This window comes from Idiotropiscis lumnitzeri, chromosome 22 (assembly GCF_059441095.1).
Source record: "Idiotropiscis lumnitzeri isolate Australia: NSW breed Sydney's pygmy pipehorse chromosome 22, RoL_Ilum_1.0, whole genome shotgun sequence".
In the NCBI taxonomy this organism is placed as follows: Eukaryota; Metazoa; Chordata; class Actinopteri; order Syngnathiformes; family Syngnathidae; genus Idiotropiscis; species Idiotropiscis lumnitzeri.
The window spans coordinates 110648-125000 of record NC_142412.1 but is presented as its reverse complement, the minus strand read 5'-3'; positions in this window follow the sequence as shown (position 1 = coordinate 125000).

Here is a 14353-nt window from a genome sequence, read left to right as displayed (position 1 = left end):
GAGCTCCGTGCCTGAGGGCGGGCTGTGAGCCGCGCCGCGTCCGCCAACAGCCTTCCATGGTCGGACACCATTGTTCGCAAGTTGCCCGCTGGAATGGGCACATAGAAGAAATTTCGAGGATAACATCCACCAGAGCGCCAGGGCGGCCGTTATTGCAGTATGCGTCCGCCTGGCAGCTCTCTTCCGCGGGAACCATTGGGCAATTTCTTTCACGGAGGTGGACATAGAAGAATTTTTGTTACTAAAAACGTGGTTCCTAAAAATGTGCCCCAGGTGTTTTGGAAAACCCGGGTAAACCTGGGAAGTAGGCAAATGACCCTCTGACTAGGGGTAAAAACGTTTGCCTACTGCAGCGCCCCTAATGCAATTCGGCGGAACTGCAACGCCCCTGGTCGCCTAAACGCTACCCCTGGTCGCCTAAACCTCACCCCTGGTCGCCTAAACCTCACCCCTGGTCGCCTAAAAGTCACCCCTGGTCGCCTAAATTGTCAACCCCTGGTCACCTAAATTGTCAACCCCTGGTCGCCTAAAGGGGACTTAGAAGAAATGAGGGGGCAAATTCCCCCGGAGCTCCGTGCCTGAGGGCGGGCTGTGAGCCGCGCCGCGTCCGCCAACAGCCTTCAGTGGTCGGATACAATGTTTGAAAGGTCCCCGCTGGAAAGGGGACTTAGAAGAAATGAGGCAAATTTCCCCGGAGCTCCGTGCCTGAGGGCGGGCTGTGAGCCGCGCCGCGTCCGCCAACAGCCTTCAGTGGTCGGATACAATGTTTGAAAGGTCCCCGCTGGAAAGGGGACTTAGAAGAAATGAGGCAAATTTCCCCGGAGCTCCGTGCCTGAGGGCGGGCTGTGAGCCGCGCCGCGTCCACCAACAGCCTTCAGTGGTCGGATACAATGTTTGAAAGGTCCCCGCTGGAAAGGGGACTTAGAAGAAATGAGGCAAATTTCCCCGGAGCTCCGTGCCTGAGTGCGGGCTGTGAGCCGCGCCGCGCCCGCCAACAGCCTTCAGTGGTCGGATACAATGTTTGAAAGTTCCCCGCTGGAAAGGGGACTTAGAAGAAATGAGGCAAATTTCCCCGGAGCTCCGTGCCTGAGGGCGGGCTGTGAGCCGCGCCGCGTCCGCCAACAGCCTTCAGTGGTCGGATACAATGTTTGAAAGGTCCCCGCTGGAAAGGGGACTTAGAAGAAATGAGGCAAATTTCCCCGGAGCTCCGTGCCTGAGTGCGGGCTGTGAGCCGCGCCGCGCCCGCCAACAGCCTTCAGTGGTCGGATACAATGTTTGAAAGTTCCCCGCTGGAAAGGGGACTTAGAAGAAATGAGGCAAATTTCCCCGGAGCTCCGTGCCTGAGGGCGGGCTGTGAGCCGCGCCGCGTCCGCCAACAGCCTTCAGTGGTCGGATACAATGTTTGAAAGGTCCCCGCTGGAAAGGGGACTTAGAAGAAATGAGGCAAATTTCCCCGGAGCTCCGTGCCTGAGTGCGGGCTGTGAGCCGCGCCGCGCCCGCCAACAGCCTTCAGTGGTCGGATACAATGTTTGAAAGTTCCCCGCTGGAAAGGGGACTTAGAAGAAATGAGGCAAATTTCCCCGGAGCTCCGTGCCTGAGGGCGGGCTGTGAGCCGCGCCGCGTCCGCCAACAGCCTTCAGTGGTCGGATACAATGTTTGAAAGGTCCCCGCTGGAAAGGGGACTTAGAAGAAATGAGGCAAATTTCCCCGGAGCTCCGTGCCTGAGTGCGGGCTGTGAGCCGCGCCGCGCCCGCCAACAGCCTTCAGTGGTCGGATACAATGTTTGAAAGTTCCCCGCTGGAAAGGGGACTTAGAAGAAATGAGGCAAATTTCCCCGGAGCTCCGTGCCTGAGGGCGGGCTGTGAGCCGCGCCGCGTCCGCCAACAGCCTTCAGTGGTCGGATACAATGTTTGAAAGGTCCCCGCTGGAAAGGGGACTTAGAAGAAATGAGGCAAATTTCCCCGGAGCTCCGTGCCTGAGTGCGGGCTGTGAGCCGCGCCGCGCCCGCCAACAGCCTTCAGTGGTCGGATACAATGTTTGAAAGTTCCCCGCTGGAAAGGGGACTTAGAAGAAATGAGGCAAATTTCCCCGGAGCTCCGTGCCTGAGGGCGGGCTGTGAGCCGCGCCGCGTCCGCCAACAGCCTTCAGTGGTCGGATACAATGTTTGAAAGGTCCCCGCTGGAAAGGGGACTTAGAAGAAATGAGGCAAATTTCCCCGGAGCTCCGTGCCTGAGTGCGGGCTGTGAGCCGCGCCGCGCCCGCCAACAGCCTTCAGTGGTCGGATACAATGTTTGAAAGTTCCCCGCTGGAAAGGGGACTTAGAAGAAATGAGGCAAATTTCCCCGGAGCTCCGTGCCTGAGGGCGGGCTGTGAGCCGCGCCGCGTCCGCCAACAGCCTTCAGTGGTCGGATACAATGTTTGAAAGGTCCCCGCTGGAAAGGGGACTTAGAAGAAATGAGGCAAATTTCCCCGGAGCTCCGTGCCTGAGGGCGGGCTGTGAGCCGCGCCGCGCCCGCCAACAGCCTTCCTTTGGTCGGATACAATGTTTCAAAGTTCCCCGCTGGAAAGGGGACTTAGAAGGAATTTGTAAAAATTCACCCGGAGCTCCGTGCCTGAGGGCGGGCTGTGAGCCGCGCCGCGCCCGCCAACAGCCTTCAGTGGTCGGATACAATGTTTCAAAGTTCCCCGCTGGAAAGGGGACTTAGAAGAAATGAGGCAAATTTCCCCGGAGCTCCGTGCCTGAGTGCGGGCTGTGAGCCGCGCCGCGTCCGCCAACAGCCTTCCTTTGGTCGGATACAATGTTTGAAAGGTCCCCGCTGGAAAGGGGACTTAGAAGAAATTTGTAAAATTCACCCGGAGCTCCGTGCCCGAGGGCCGGCTATGAGCCGCGCCGTGCCCGCCAACAGCCTTCCACGGTCGGATACAATGTTTGCAAGTTCCCCGCTGGAAAGGGGACTTAGAAGAAATGAGGCAAATTCCCCCGGAGCTCCGTGCCCGAGGGCCGGCTATGAGCCGCGCCGTGCCCGCCAACAGCCTTCCACGGTCGGATACAATGTTTCAAAGTTCCCCGCTGGAAAGGGGACTTAGAAGATATTTGTAAAATTCACCCGGAGCTCCGTGCCCGAGGGCCGGCTATGAGCCGCGCCGCGCCCGCCAACAGCCTTCCTTTGGTCGGATACAATGTTTCAAAGTTCCCCGCTGGAAAGGGGACTTAGAAGAAATTTGTAAAATTCACCCGGAGCTCCGTGCCCGAGGGCCGGCTATGAGCCGCGCCGTGCCCGCCAACAGCCTTCCACGGTCGGATACAATGTTTCAAAGTTCCCCGCTGGAAAGGGGACTTAGAAGAAATTTGTGAAAATTCACCCGGAGCTCCGTGCCTGAGGGCCGGCTATGAGCCGCGCCGTGCCCGCCAACAGCCTTCCACGGTCGGATACAATGTTTCAAAGTTCCCCGCTGGAAAGGGGACTTAGAAGAAATTTGTGAAAATTCACCCGGAGCTCCGTGCCCGAGGGCCGGCTATGAGCCGCGCCGTGCCCGCCAACAGCCTTCCACGGTCGGATACAATGTTTCAAAGTTCCCCGCTGGAAAGGGGACTTAGAAGATATTTGTAAAATTCACCCGGAGCTCCGTGCCCGAGGGCCGGCTATGAGCCGCGCCGCGCCCGCCAACAGCCTTCCTTTGGTCGGATACAATGTTTCAAAGTTCCCCGCTGGAAAGGGGACTTAGAAGAAATTTGTAAAATTCACCCGGAGCTCCGTGCCCGAGGGCCGGCTATGAGCCGCGCCGTGCCCGCCAACAGCCTTCCACGGTCGGATACAATGTTTCAAAGTTCCCCGCTGGAAAGGGGACTTAGAAGAAATTTGTGAAAATTCACCCGGAGCTCCGTGCCTGAGGGCCGGCTATGAGCCGCGCCGTGCCCGCCAACAGCCTTCCACGGTCGGATACAATGTTTCAAAGTTCCCCGCTGGAAAGGGGACTTAGAAGAAATTTGTGAAAATTCACCCGGAGCTCCGTGCCCGAGGGCCGGCTATGAGCCGCGCCGTGCCCGCCAACAGCCTTCCACGGTCGGATACAATGTTTCAAAGTTCCCCGCTGGAAAGGGGACTTAGAAGATATTTGTAAAATTCACCCGGAGCTCCGTGCCCGAGGGCCGGCTATGAGCCGCGCCGCGCCCGCCAACAGCCTTCCTTTGGTCGGATACAATGTTTCAAAGTTCCCCGCTGGAAAGGGGACTTAGAAGGAATTTGTAAAATTCACCCGGAGCTCCGTGCCCGAGGGCCGGCTATGAGCCGCGCCGTGCCCGCCAACAGCCTTCCACGGTCGGATACAATGTTTCAAAGTTCCCCGCTGGAAAGGGGACTTAGAAGAAATTTGTGAAAATTCACCCGGAGCTCCGTGCCTGAGGGCCGGCTATGAGCCGCGCCGTGCCCGCCAACAGCCTTCCACGGTCGGATACAATGTTTCAAAGTTCCCCGCTGGAAAGGGGACTTAGAAGAAATTTGTAAAATTCACCCGGAGCTCCGTGCCCGAGGGCCGGCTATGAGCCGCGCCGTGCCCGCCAACAGCCTTCCACGGTCGGATACAATGTTTCAAAGTTCCCCGCTGGAAAGGGGACTTAGAAGAAATTTGTGAAAATTCACCCGGAGCTCCGTGCCTGAGGGCCGGCTATGAGCCGCGCCGTGCCCGCCAACAGCCTTCCACGGTCGGATACAATGTTTCAAAGTTCCCCGCTGGAAAGGGGACTTAGAAGAAATTTGTGAAAATTCACCCGGAGCTCCGTGCCCGAGGGCCGGCTATGAGCCGCGCCGTGCCCGCCAACAGCCTTCCACGGTCGGATACAATGTTTCAAAGTTCCCCGCTGGAAAGGGGACTTAGAAGATATTTGTAAAATTCACCCGGAGCTCCGTGCCCGAGGGCCGGCTATGAGCCGCGCCGCGCCCGCCAACAGCCTTCCTTTGGTCGGATACAATGTTTCAAAGTTCCCCGCTGGAAAGGGGACTTAGAAGAAATTTGTAAAATTCACCCGGAGCTCCGTGCCCGAGGGCCGGCTATGAGCCGCGCCGTGCCCGCCAACAGCCTTCCACGGTCGGATACAATGTTTCAAAGTTCCCCGCTGGAAAGGGGACTTAGAAGAAATTTGTGAAAATTCACCCGGAGCTCCGTGCCCGAGGGCCGGCTATGAGCCGCGCCGTGCCCGCCAACAGCCTTCCACGGTCGGATACAATGTTTCAAAGTTCCCCGCTGGAAAGGGGACTTAGAAGAAATTTGTGAAAATTCACCCGGAGCTCCGTGCCTGAGGGCCGGCTATGAGCCGCGCCGCGCCCGCCAACAGCCTTCCACGGTCGGATACAATGTTTCAAAGTTCCCCGCTGGAAAGGGGACTTAGAAGAAATTTGTAAAAATTCACCCGGAGCTCCGTGCCCGAGGGCCGGCTATGAGCCGCGCCGTGCCCGCCAACAGCCTTCCACGGTCGGATACAATGTTTCAAAGTTCCCCGCTGGAAAGGGGACTTAGAAGAAATTTGTGAAAATTCACCCGGAGCTCCGTGCCCGAGGGCCGGCTATGAGCCGCGCCGTGCCCGCCAACAGCCTTCCACGGTCGGATACAATGTTTCAAAGTTCCCCGCTGGAAAGGGGACTTAGAAGAATTGAGTAAAATTCCCCCGGAGCTCCGTGCCCGAGGGCCGGCTATGAGCCGCGCCGTGCCCGCCAACAGCCTTCCACGGTCGGATACAATGTTTCAAAGTTCCCCGCTGGAAAGGGGACTTAGAAGAAATTAGGCAACTTTCCCCGGAGCTCCATGCCTGAGTGCGGGCTGTTTGCCGCGCCGTGCCCGCCAACAGCCTTCAGTGGTCGGATACAATGTTTCAAAGTTCCCCGCTGGAAAGGGGACTTAGAAGAAATTATGAATATTTTTGTTTCTAAAAACGTGATCCCTGAAAATGTGCCCCAGGTGTTTTGGAAAACCCGGGTAAACCTGGGAAGTAGGCAAATGACCCTCTGACTAGGGGGGATGAACGTTTGCCTACTGCAGCGCCCCTAATGCAATTCGGCGGAACTGCAACGCCCCTGGTCGCCTAAACGCTACCCCTGGTCGCCTAAAAGCTACCCCTGGTCGCCTAAAAGCTACCCCTGGTCGCCTAAACGCTACCCCTGGTCGCCTAAACGCTACCCCTGGTCGCCTAAACGCTACCCCTGGTCACCTAAACGCTACCCCTGGTCGCCTAAACGCTACCCCTGGTCACCTAAACGCTACCCCTGGTCGCCTAAACGCTACCCCTGGTCGCCTAACTGACCCCTCGTGTGTGGGGATCAACGTTTGCCTACTAGGGCGTCCTCCGGCGGCCTCTCGGCAGTACTGCAGGCCCATTTTAGCCGAGCCCATTGAAATGAATGGGGGAATTTTATACGTTTTTGCCTTTTTTCCCCCCCTCGTTCTTTTTGTATTTATTCATTTATTTCAACTTTTACCGACTCAACCGCCCTCCGGCGTGCCCTCGGCGGTCCCGCAAGCCCAATTCGGCCGAGCCCATTGAAATGAATGGGGGAATTTTATACGTTTTAGCCTTTTTTTTCCCCCCCTCGTTCTTTTTGTATTTATTCATTTATTTCAACTTTTACCGACTCAACCGCCCTCCGGCGTGCCCTCGGCGGTCCCGCAAGCCCAATTCGGCCGAGCCCATTGAAATGAATGGGGGAATTTTATACGTTTTTGCCTTTTTTCCCCCCCTCGTTCTTTTTGTATTTATTCATTTATTTCAACTTTTACCGACTCAACCGCCCTCCGGCGTGCCCTCGGCGGTCCCGCAAGCCCAATTCGGCCGAGCCCATTGAAATGAATGGGGGAATTTTATACGTTTTTGCCTTTTTTTTCCCCCCCCTCGTCCTTTTTGTATTTATTTACTTATTTCAACCTTTACCGACTTAGGGGCCGCTTGGCACCGCCCGTGCCCGGGGAAGGTGCTCCTATTCGGGCCAAGTGTGACACACGCCCGCACTCCTCCTCCGGAGCTTCCATGAGGGTAAACTTAGGGGCCGCTTGGCACCGCCTGTGCCCGGGGAAGGTGCTCATATTCGGCTTCACTGTCAGGCAGCAAGCACTCCTCCTCCGGAGCTTCCATTTGGGCAAACTTAGGGGCCGCTTGGCACCGTCTGTGCCCGGGGAAGGTGCTCATATTCGGCTTCACTGTCACACAGCATGCACTCCTCCTCCGGAGCTTCCATTTGGGCAAACTTAGGGGCCGCTTGGCACCGCCTGTGCCCGGGGAAGGTGCTCCTATTCGGGCTAAGTGTGACACACGCCCGCACTCCTCCTCCGGAGCTTCCATTTGGGCAAACTTAGGGGCCGCTTGGCACCGCCTGTGCCCGGGGAAGGTGCTCCTATTCGGCTTCACTGTCACACAGCATGCACTCCTCCTCCGGAGCTTCCATAAGGGCAAACTTAGGGGCCGCTTGGCACCGCCTGTGCCCGGGGAAGGTGCTCCTATTCGGCTTCACTGTCACACAGCATGCACTCCTCCTCCGGAGCTTCCATAAGGGCAAACTTAGGGGCCGCTTGGCACCGCCTGTGCCCGGGGAAGGTGCTCATATTCGGCTTCACTGTCAGGCAGCATGCACTCCTCCTCCGGAGCTTCCATTAGGGCAAACTTAGGGGCCGCTTGGCACCGTCTGTGCCCGGGGAAGGTGCTCATATTCGGCTTTACTGTCACACAGCATGCACTCCTCCTCCGGAGCTTCCATTTGGGCAAACTTAGGGGCCGCTTGGCACCGCCTGTGCCCGGGGAAGGTGCTCCTATTCGGGCTAAGTGTGACACACGCCCGCACTCCTCCTCCGGAGCTTCCATTTGGGCAAACTTAGGGGCCGCTTGGCACCGCCTGTGCCCGGGGAAGGTGCTCCTATTCGGCTTCACTGTCACACAGCATGCACTCCTCCTCCGGAGCTTCCATAGTCGGCTTCACTGTCAGGCAGCATGCACTCCTCCTCCGGAGCTTCCATTAGGGCAAACTTAGGGGCCGCTTGGCACCGTCTGTGCCCGGGGAAGGTGCTCCTATTCGGGCCAAGTGTGACACACGCCCGCCCTCCTCCTCCGGAGCTTCCATTTGGGCAAACTTAGGGGCCGCTTGGCACCGCCTGTGCCCGGGGAAGGTGCTCATATTCGGGCCAAGTGTGACACACGCCCGCCCTCCTCCTCCGGAGCTTCCATTTGGGCAAACTTAGGGGCCGCTTGGCACCGCCTGTGCCCGGGGAAGGTGCTCATATTCGGGCCAAGTGTGACACACGCCCGCACTCCTCCTCCGGAGCTTCCATTTGGGCAAACTTAGGGGCCGCTTGGCACCGCCTGTGCCCGGGGAAGGTGCTCCTATTCGGGCCAAGTGTGACACACGCCCGCACTCCTCCTCCGGAGCTTCCATTAGGGCAAACTTAGGGGCCGCTTGGCACCGCCTGTGCCCGGGGAAGGTGCTCCTATTCGGGCCAAGTGTGACACACGCCCGCCCTCCTCCTCCGGAGCTTCCATGAGGCTAGACTTAGGGGCCGCTTGGCACCGTCTGTGCCCGGGGAAGGTGCTCCTATTCGGCTTCACTGTCACACAGCATGCACTCCTCCTCCGGAGCTTCCATAAGGGCAAACTTAGGGGCCGCTTGGCACCGTCTGTGCCCGGGGAAGGTGCTCCTATTCGGGCTAAGTGTGACACACGCCCGCCCTCCTCCTCCGGAGCTTCCATGAGGGTAGACTTAGGGGCCACTTGGCACCGCCTGTGCCCGGGGAAGGTGCTCATATTCGGCTTCACTGTCCGGAGCTTCCATTAGGGCAAACTTAGGGGCCGCTTGGCACCGCCTGTGCCCGGGGAAGGTGCTCCTCTCCGGGCTAAGTGTGACACACGCCCGCACTCCTCCTCCGGAGCTTCCATTAGGGCAAACTTAGGGGCCGCTTGGCACCGCCTGTGCCCGGGGAAGGTGCTCCTATTCGGGCCAAGTGTGACACACGCCCGCCCTCCTCCTCCGGAGCTTCCATGAGGCTAGACTTAGGGGCCGCTTGGCACCGTCTGTGCCCGGGGAAGGTGCTCCTATTCGGCTTCACTGTCACACAGCATGCACTCCTCCTCCGGAGCTTCCATAAGGGCAAACTTAGGGGCCGCTTGGCACCGTCTGTGCCCGGGGAAGGTGCTCCTATTCGGCTTCACTGTCACACAGCATGCACTCCTCCTCCGGAGCTTCCATAAGGGCAAACTTAGGGGCCGCTTGGCACCGTCTGTGCCCGGGGAAGGTGCTCCTATTCGGGCCAAGTGTGACACACGCCCGCCCTCCTCCTCCGGAGATTCCATGAGGGTAGACTTAGGGGCCGCTTGGCACCTCCCGTGCCCGGGGAAGGTGCTCCTATTCGGGCTAAGTGTGACAGACGCCCGCACTCCTCCTCCGGAGCTTCCATTAGGGCAAACTTAGGGGCCGCTTGGCACCGTCTGTGCCCGGGGAAGGTGCTCCTATTCGGCTTCACTGTCACACAGCATGCACTCCTCCTCCGGAGCTTCCATAAGGGCAAACTTAGGGGCCGCTTGGCACCGCCTGTGCCCGGGGAAGGTGCTCCTATTCGGCTTCACTGTCATGCAGCATGCACTCCTCCTCCGGAGCTTCCATTTGGGCAAACTTAGGGGCCGCTTGGCACCGTCTGTGCCCGGGGAAGGTGCTCCTATTCGGGCTAAGTGTGACACACGCCCGCCCTCCTCCTCCGGAGCTTCCATGAGGGTAGACTTAGGGGCCACTTGGCACCGCCTGTGCCCGGGGAAGGTGCTCATATTCGGCTTCACTGTCCGGAGCTTCCATTAGGGCAAACTTAGGGGCCGCTTGGCACCGCCTGTGCCCGGGGAAGGTGCTCCTATTCGGGCTAAGTGTGACAGACGCCCGCACTCCTCCTCCGGAGCTTCCATTAGGGCAAACTTAGGGGCCGCTTGGCACCGTCTGTGCCCGGGGAAGGTGCTCCTATTCGGCTTCACTGTCACACAGCATGCACTCCTCCTCCGGAGCTTCCATAAGGGCAAACTTAGGGGCCGCTTGGCACCGCCTGTGCCCGGGGAAGGTGCTCCTATTCGGCTTCACTGTCATGCAGCATGCACTCCTCCTCCGGAGCTTCCATTTGGGCAAACTTAGGGGCCGCTTGGCACCGTCTGTGCCCGGGGAAGGTGCTCCTATTCGGGCTAAGTGTGACACACGCCCGCCCTCCTCCTCCGGAGCTTCCATGAGGGTAGACTTAGGGGCCACTTGGCACCGCCTGTGCCCGGGGAAGGTGCTCATATTCGGCTTCACTGTCCGGAGCTTCCATTAGGGCAAACTTAGGGGCCGCTTGGCACCGCCTGTGCCCGGGGAAGGTGCTCATATTCGGCTTCACTGTCAGGCAGCATGCACTCCTCCTCCGGAGCTTCCATTTGGGCAAACTTAGGGGCCGCTTGGCACCGTCTGTGCCCGGGGAAGGTGCTCCTATTCGGGCCAAGTGTGACACACGCCCGCACTCCTCCTCCGGAGCTTCCATAAGGGCAAACTTAGGGGCCGCTTGGCACCGCCTGTGCACGGGGAAGGTGCTCCTATTCGGCTTCACTGTCACACAGCATGCACTCCTCCTCCGGAGCTTCCATAAGGGCAAACTTAGGGGCCGCTTGGCACCGTCTGTGCCCGGGGAAGGTGCTCCTATTCGGGCCAAGTGTGACACACGCCCGCACTCCTCCTCCGGAGCTTCCATAAGGGTAGACTTAGGGGCCGCTTGGCACCGTCTGTGCCCGGGGAAGGTGCTCCTATTCGGCTTCACTGTCACACAGCATGCACTCCTCCTCCGGAGCTTCCATAAGGGCAAACTTAGGGGCCGCTTGGCACCGTCTGTGCCCGGGGAAGGTGCTCCTATTCGGCTTCACTGTCAGGCAGCATGCACTCCTCCTCCGGAGCTTCCATAAGGGTAGACTTAGGGGCCGCTTGGCACGGCCTGTGCCCGGGGAAGGTCCTCATATTCGGGCCAAGTGTGACACACGCCCGCCCTCCTCCTCCGGAGTTTCCATGAGGGTAAACTTAGGGGCCGCTTGGCACCGCCTGTGCCCGGGGAAGGTGCTCCTATTCGGGCCAAGTGTGACACACGCCCGCACTCCTCCTCCGGAGCTTCCATTTGGGCAAACTTAGGGGCCGCTTGGCACCGCCTGTGCCCGGGGAAGGTGCTCCTATTCGGGCCAAGTGTGACACACGCCCGCCCTCCTCCGGAGCTTCCATGAGGGTAGACTTAAGGGCCGCTTGGCACCGTCTGTGCCCGGGGAAGGTGCTCCTATTCGGCTTCACTGTCACACAGCATGCACTCCTCCTCCGGAGCTTCCATAAGGGCAAACTTAGGGGCCGCTTGGCACCGTCTGTGCCCGGGGAAGGTGCTCCTATTCGGCTTCACTGTCACACAGCATGCACTCCTCCTCCGGAGCTTCCATAAGGGCAAACTTAGGGGCCGCTTGGCACCGTCTGTGCCCGGGGAAGGTGCTCCTATTCGGCTTCACTGTCACACAGCATGCACTCCTCCTCCGGAGCTTCCATAAGGGCAAACTTAGGGGCCGCTTGGCACCGTCTGTGCCCGGGGAAGGTGCTCCTATTCGGGCCAAGTGTGACACACGCCCGCCCTCCTCCTCCGGAGATTCCATGAGGGTAGACTTAGGGGCCGCTTGGCACCTCCCGTGCCCGGGGAAGGTGCTCCTATTCGGGCTAAGTGTGACAGACGCCCGCACTCCTCCTCCGGAGCTTCCATTAGGGCAAACTTAGGGGCCGCTTGGCACCGTCTGTGCCCGGGGAAGGTGCTCCTATTCGGCTTCACTGTCACACAGCATGCACTCCTCCTCCGGAGCTTCCATAAGGGCAAACTTAGGGGCCGCTTGGCACCGCCTGTGCCCGGGGAAGGTGCTCCTATTCGGCTTCACTGTCATGCAGCATGCACTCCTCCTCCGGAGCTTCCATTTGGGCAAACTTAGGGGCCGCTTGGCACCGTCTGTGCCCGGGGAAGGTGCTCCTATTCGGGCTAAGTGTGACACACGCCCGCCCTCCTCCTCCGGAGCTTCCATGAGGGTAGACTTAGGGGCCACTTGGCACCGCCTGTGCCCGGGGAAGGTGCTCATATTCGGCTTCACTGTCCGGAGCTTCCATTAGGGCAAACTTAGGGGCCGCTTGGCACCGCCTGTGCCCGGGGAAGGTGCTCCTATTCGGGCTAAGTGTGACAGACGCCCGCACTCCTCCTCCGGAGCTTCCATTAGGGCAAACTTAGGGGCCGCTTGGCACCGTCTGTGCCCGGGGAAGGTGCTCCTATTCGGCTTCACTGTCACACAGCATGCACTCCTCCTCCGGAGCTTCCATAAGGGCAAACTTAGGGGCCGCTTGGCACCGCCTGTGCCCGGGGAAGGTGCTCCTATTCGGCTTCACTGTCATGCAGCATGCACTCCTCCTCCGGAGCTTCCATTTGGGCAAACTTAGGGGCCGCTTGGCACCGTCTGTGCCCGGGGAAGGTGCTCCTATTCGGGCTAAGTGTGACACACGCCCGCCCTCCTCCTCCGGAGCTTCCATGAGGGTAGACTTAGGGGCCACTTGGCACCGCCTGTGCCCGGGGAAGGTGCTCATATTCGGCTTCACTGTCCGGAGCTTCCATTAGGGCAAACTTAGGGGCCGCTTGGCACCGCCTGTGCCCGGGGAAGGTGCTCATATTCGGCTTCACTGTCAGGCAGCATGCACTCCTCCTCCGGAGCTTCCATTTGGGCAAACTTAGGGGCCGCTTGGCACCGTCTGTGCCCGGGGAAGGTGCTCCTATTCGGGCCAAGTGTGACACACGCCCGCACTCCTCCTCCGGAGCTTCCATAAGGGCAAACTTAGGGGCCGCTTGGCACCGCCTGTGCACGGGGAAGGTGCTCCTATTCGGCTTCACTGTCACACAGCATGCACTCCTCCTCCGGAGCTTCCATAAGGGCAAACTTAGGGGCCGCTTGGCACCGTCTGTGCCCGGGGAAGGTGCTCCTATTCGGGCCAAGTGTGACACACGCCCGCACTCCTCCTCCGGAGCTTCCATAAGGGTAGACTTAGGGGCCGCTTGGCACCGTCTGTGCCCGGGGAAGGTGCTCCTATTCGGCTTCACTGTCACACAGCATGCACTCCTCCTCCGGAGCTTCCATAAGGGCAAACTTAGGGGCCGCTTGGCACCGTCTGTGCCCGGGGAAGGTGCTCCTATTCGGCTTCACTGTCAGGCAGCATGCACTCCTCCTCCGGAGCTTCCATAAGGGTAGACTTAGGGGCCGCTTGGCACGGCCTGTGCCCGGGGAAGGTCCTCATATTCGGGCCAAGTGTGACACACGCCCGCCCTCCTCCTCCGGAGTTTCCATGAGGGCAAACTTAGGGGCCGCTTGGCACCGCCTGTGCCCGGGGAAGGTGCTCCTATTCGGGCCAAGTGTGACACACGCCCGCACTCCTCCTCCGGAGCTTCCATTTGGGCAAACTTAGGGGCCGCTTGGCACCGCCTGTGCCCGGGGAAGGTGCTCCTATTCGGGCCAAGTGTGACACACGCCCGCCCTCCTCCGGAGCTTCCATGAGGGTAGACTTAAGGGCCGCTTGGCACCGTCTGTGCCCGGGGAAGGTGCTCCTATTCGGCTTCACTGTCACACAGCATGCACTCCTCCTCCGGAGCTTCCATAAGGGCAAACTTAGGGGCCGCTTGGCACCGTCTGTGCCCGGGGAAGGTGCTCCTATTCGGCTTCACTGTCACACAGCATGCACTCCTCCTCCGGAGCTTCCATAAGGGCAAACTTAGGGGCCGCTTGGCACCGTCTGTGCCCGGGGAAGGTGCTCCTATTCGGCTTCACTGTCACACAGCATGCACTCCTCCTCCGGAGCTTCCATAAGGGCAAACTTAGGGGCCGCTTGGCACCGTCTGTGCCCGGGGAAGGTGCTCCTATTCGGGCCAAGTGTGACACACGCCCGCCCTCCTCCTCCGGAGATTCCATGAGGGTAGACTTAGGGGCCGCTTGGCACCTCCCGTGCCCGGGGAAGGTGCTCCTATTCGGGCTAAGTGTGACAGACGCCCGCACTCCTCCTCCGGAGCTTCCATTAGGGCAAACTTAGGGGCCGCTTGGCACCGTCTGTGCCCGGGGAAGGTGCTCCTATTCGGCTTCACTGTCACACAGCATGCACTCCTCCTCCGGAGCTTCCATAAGGGCAAACTTAGGGGCCGCTTGGCACCGCCTGTGCCCGGGGAAGGTGCTCCTATTCGGCTTCACTGTCATGCAGCATGCACTCCTCCTCCGGAGCTTCCATTTGGGCAAACTTAGGGGCCGCTTGGCACCGTCTGTGCCCGGGGAAGGTGCTCC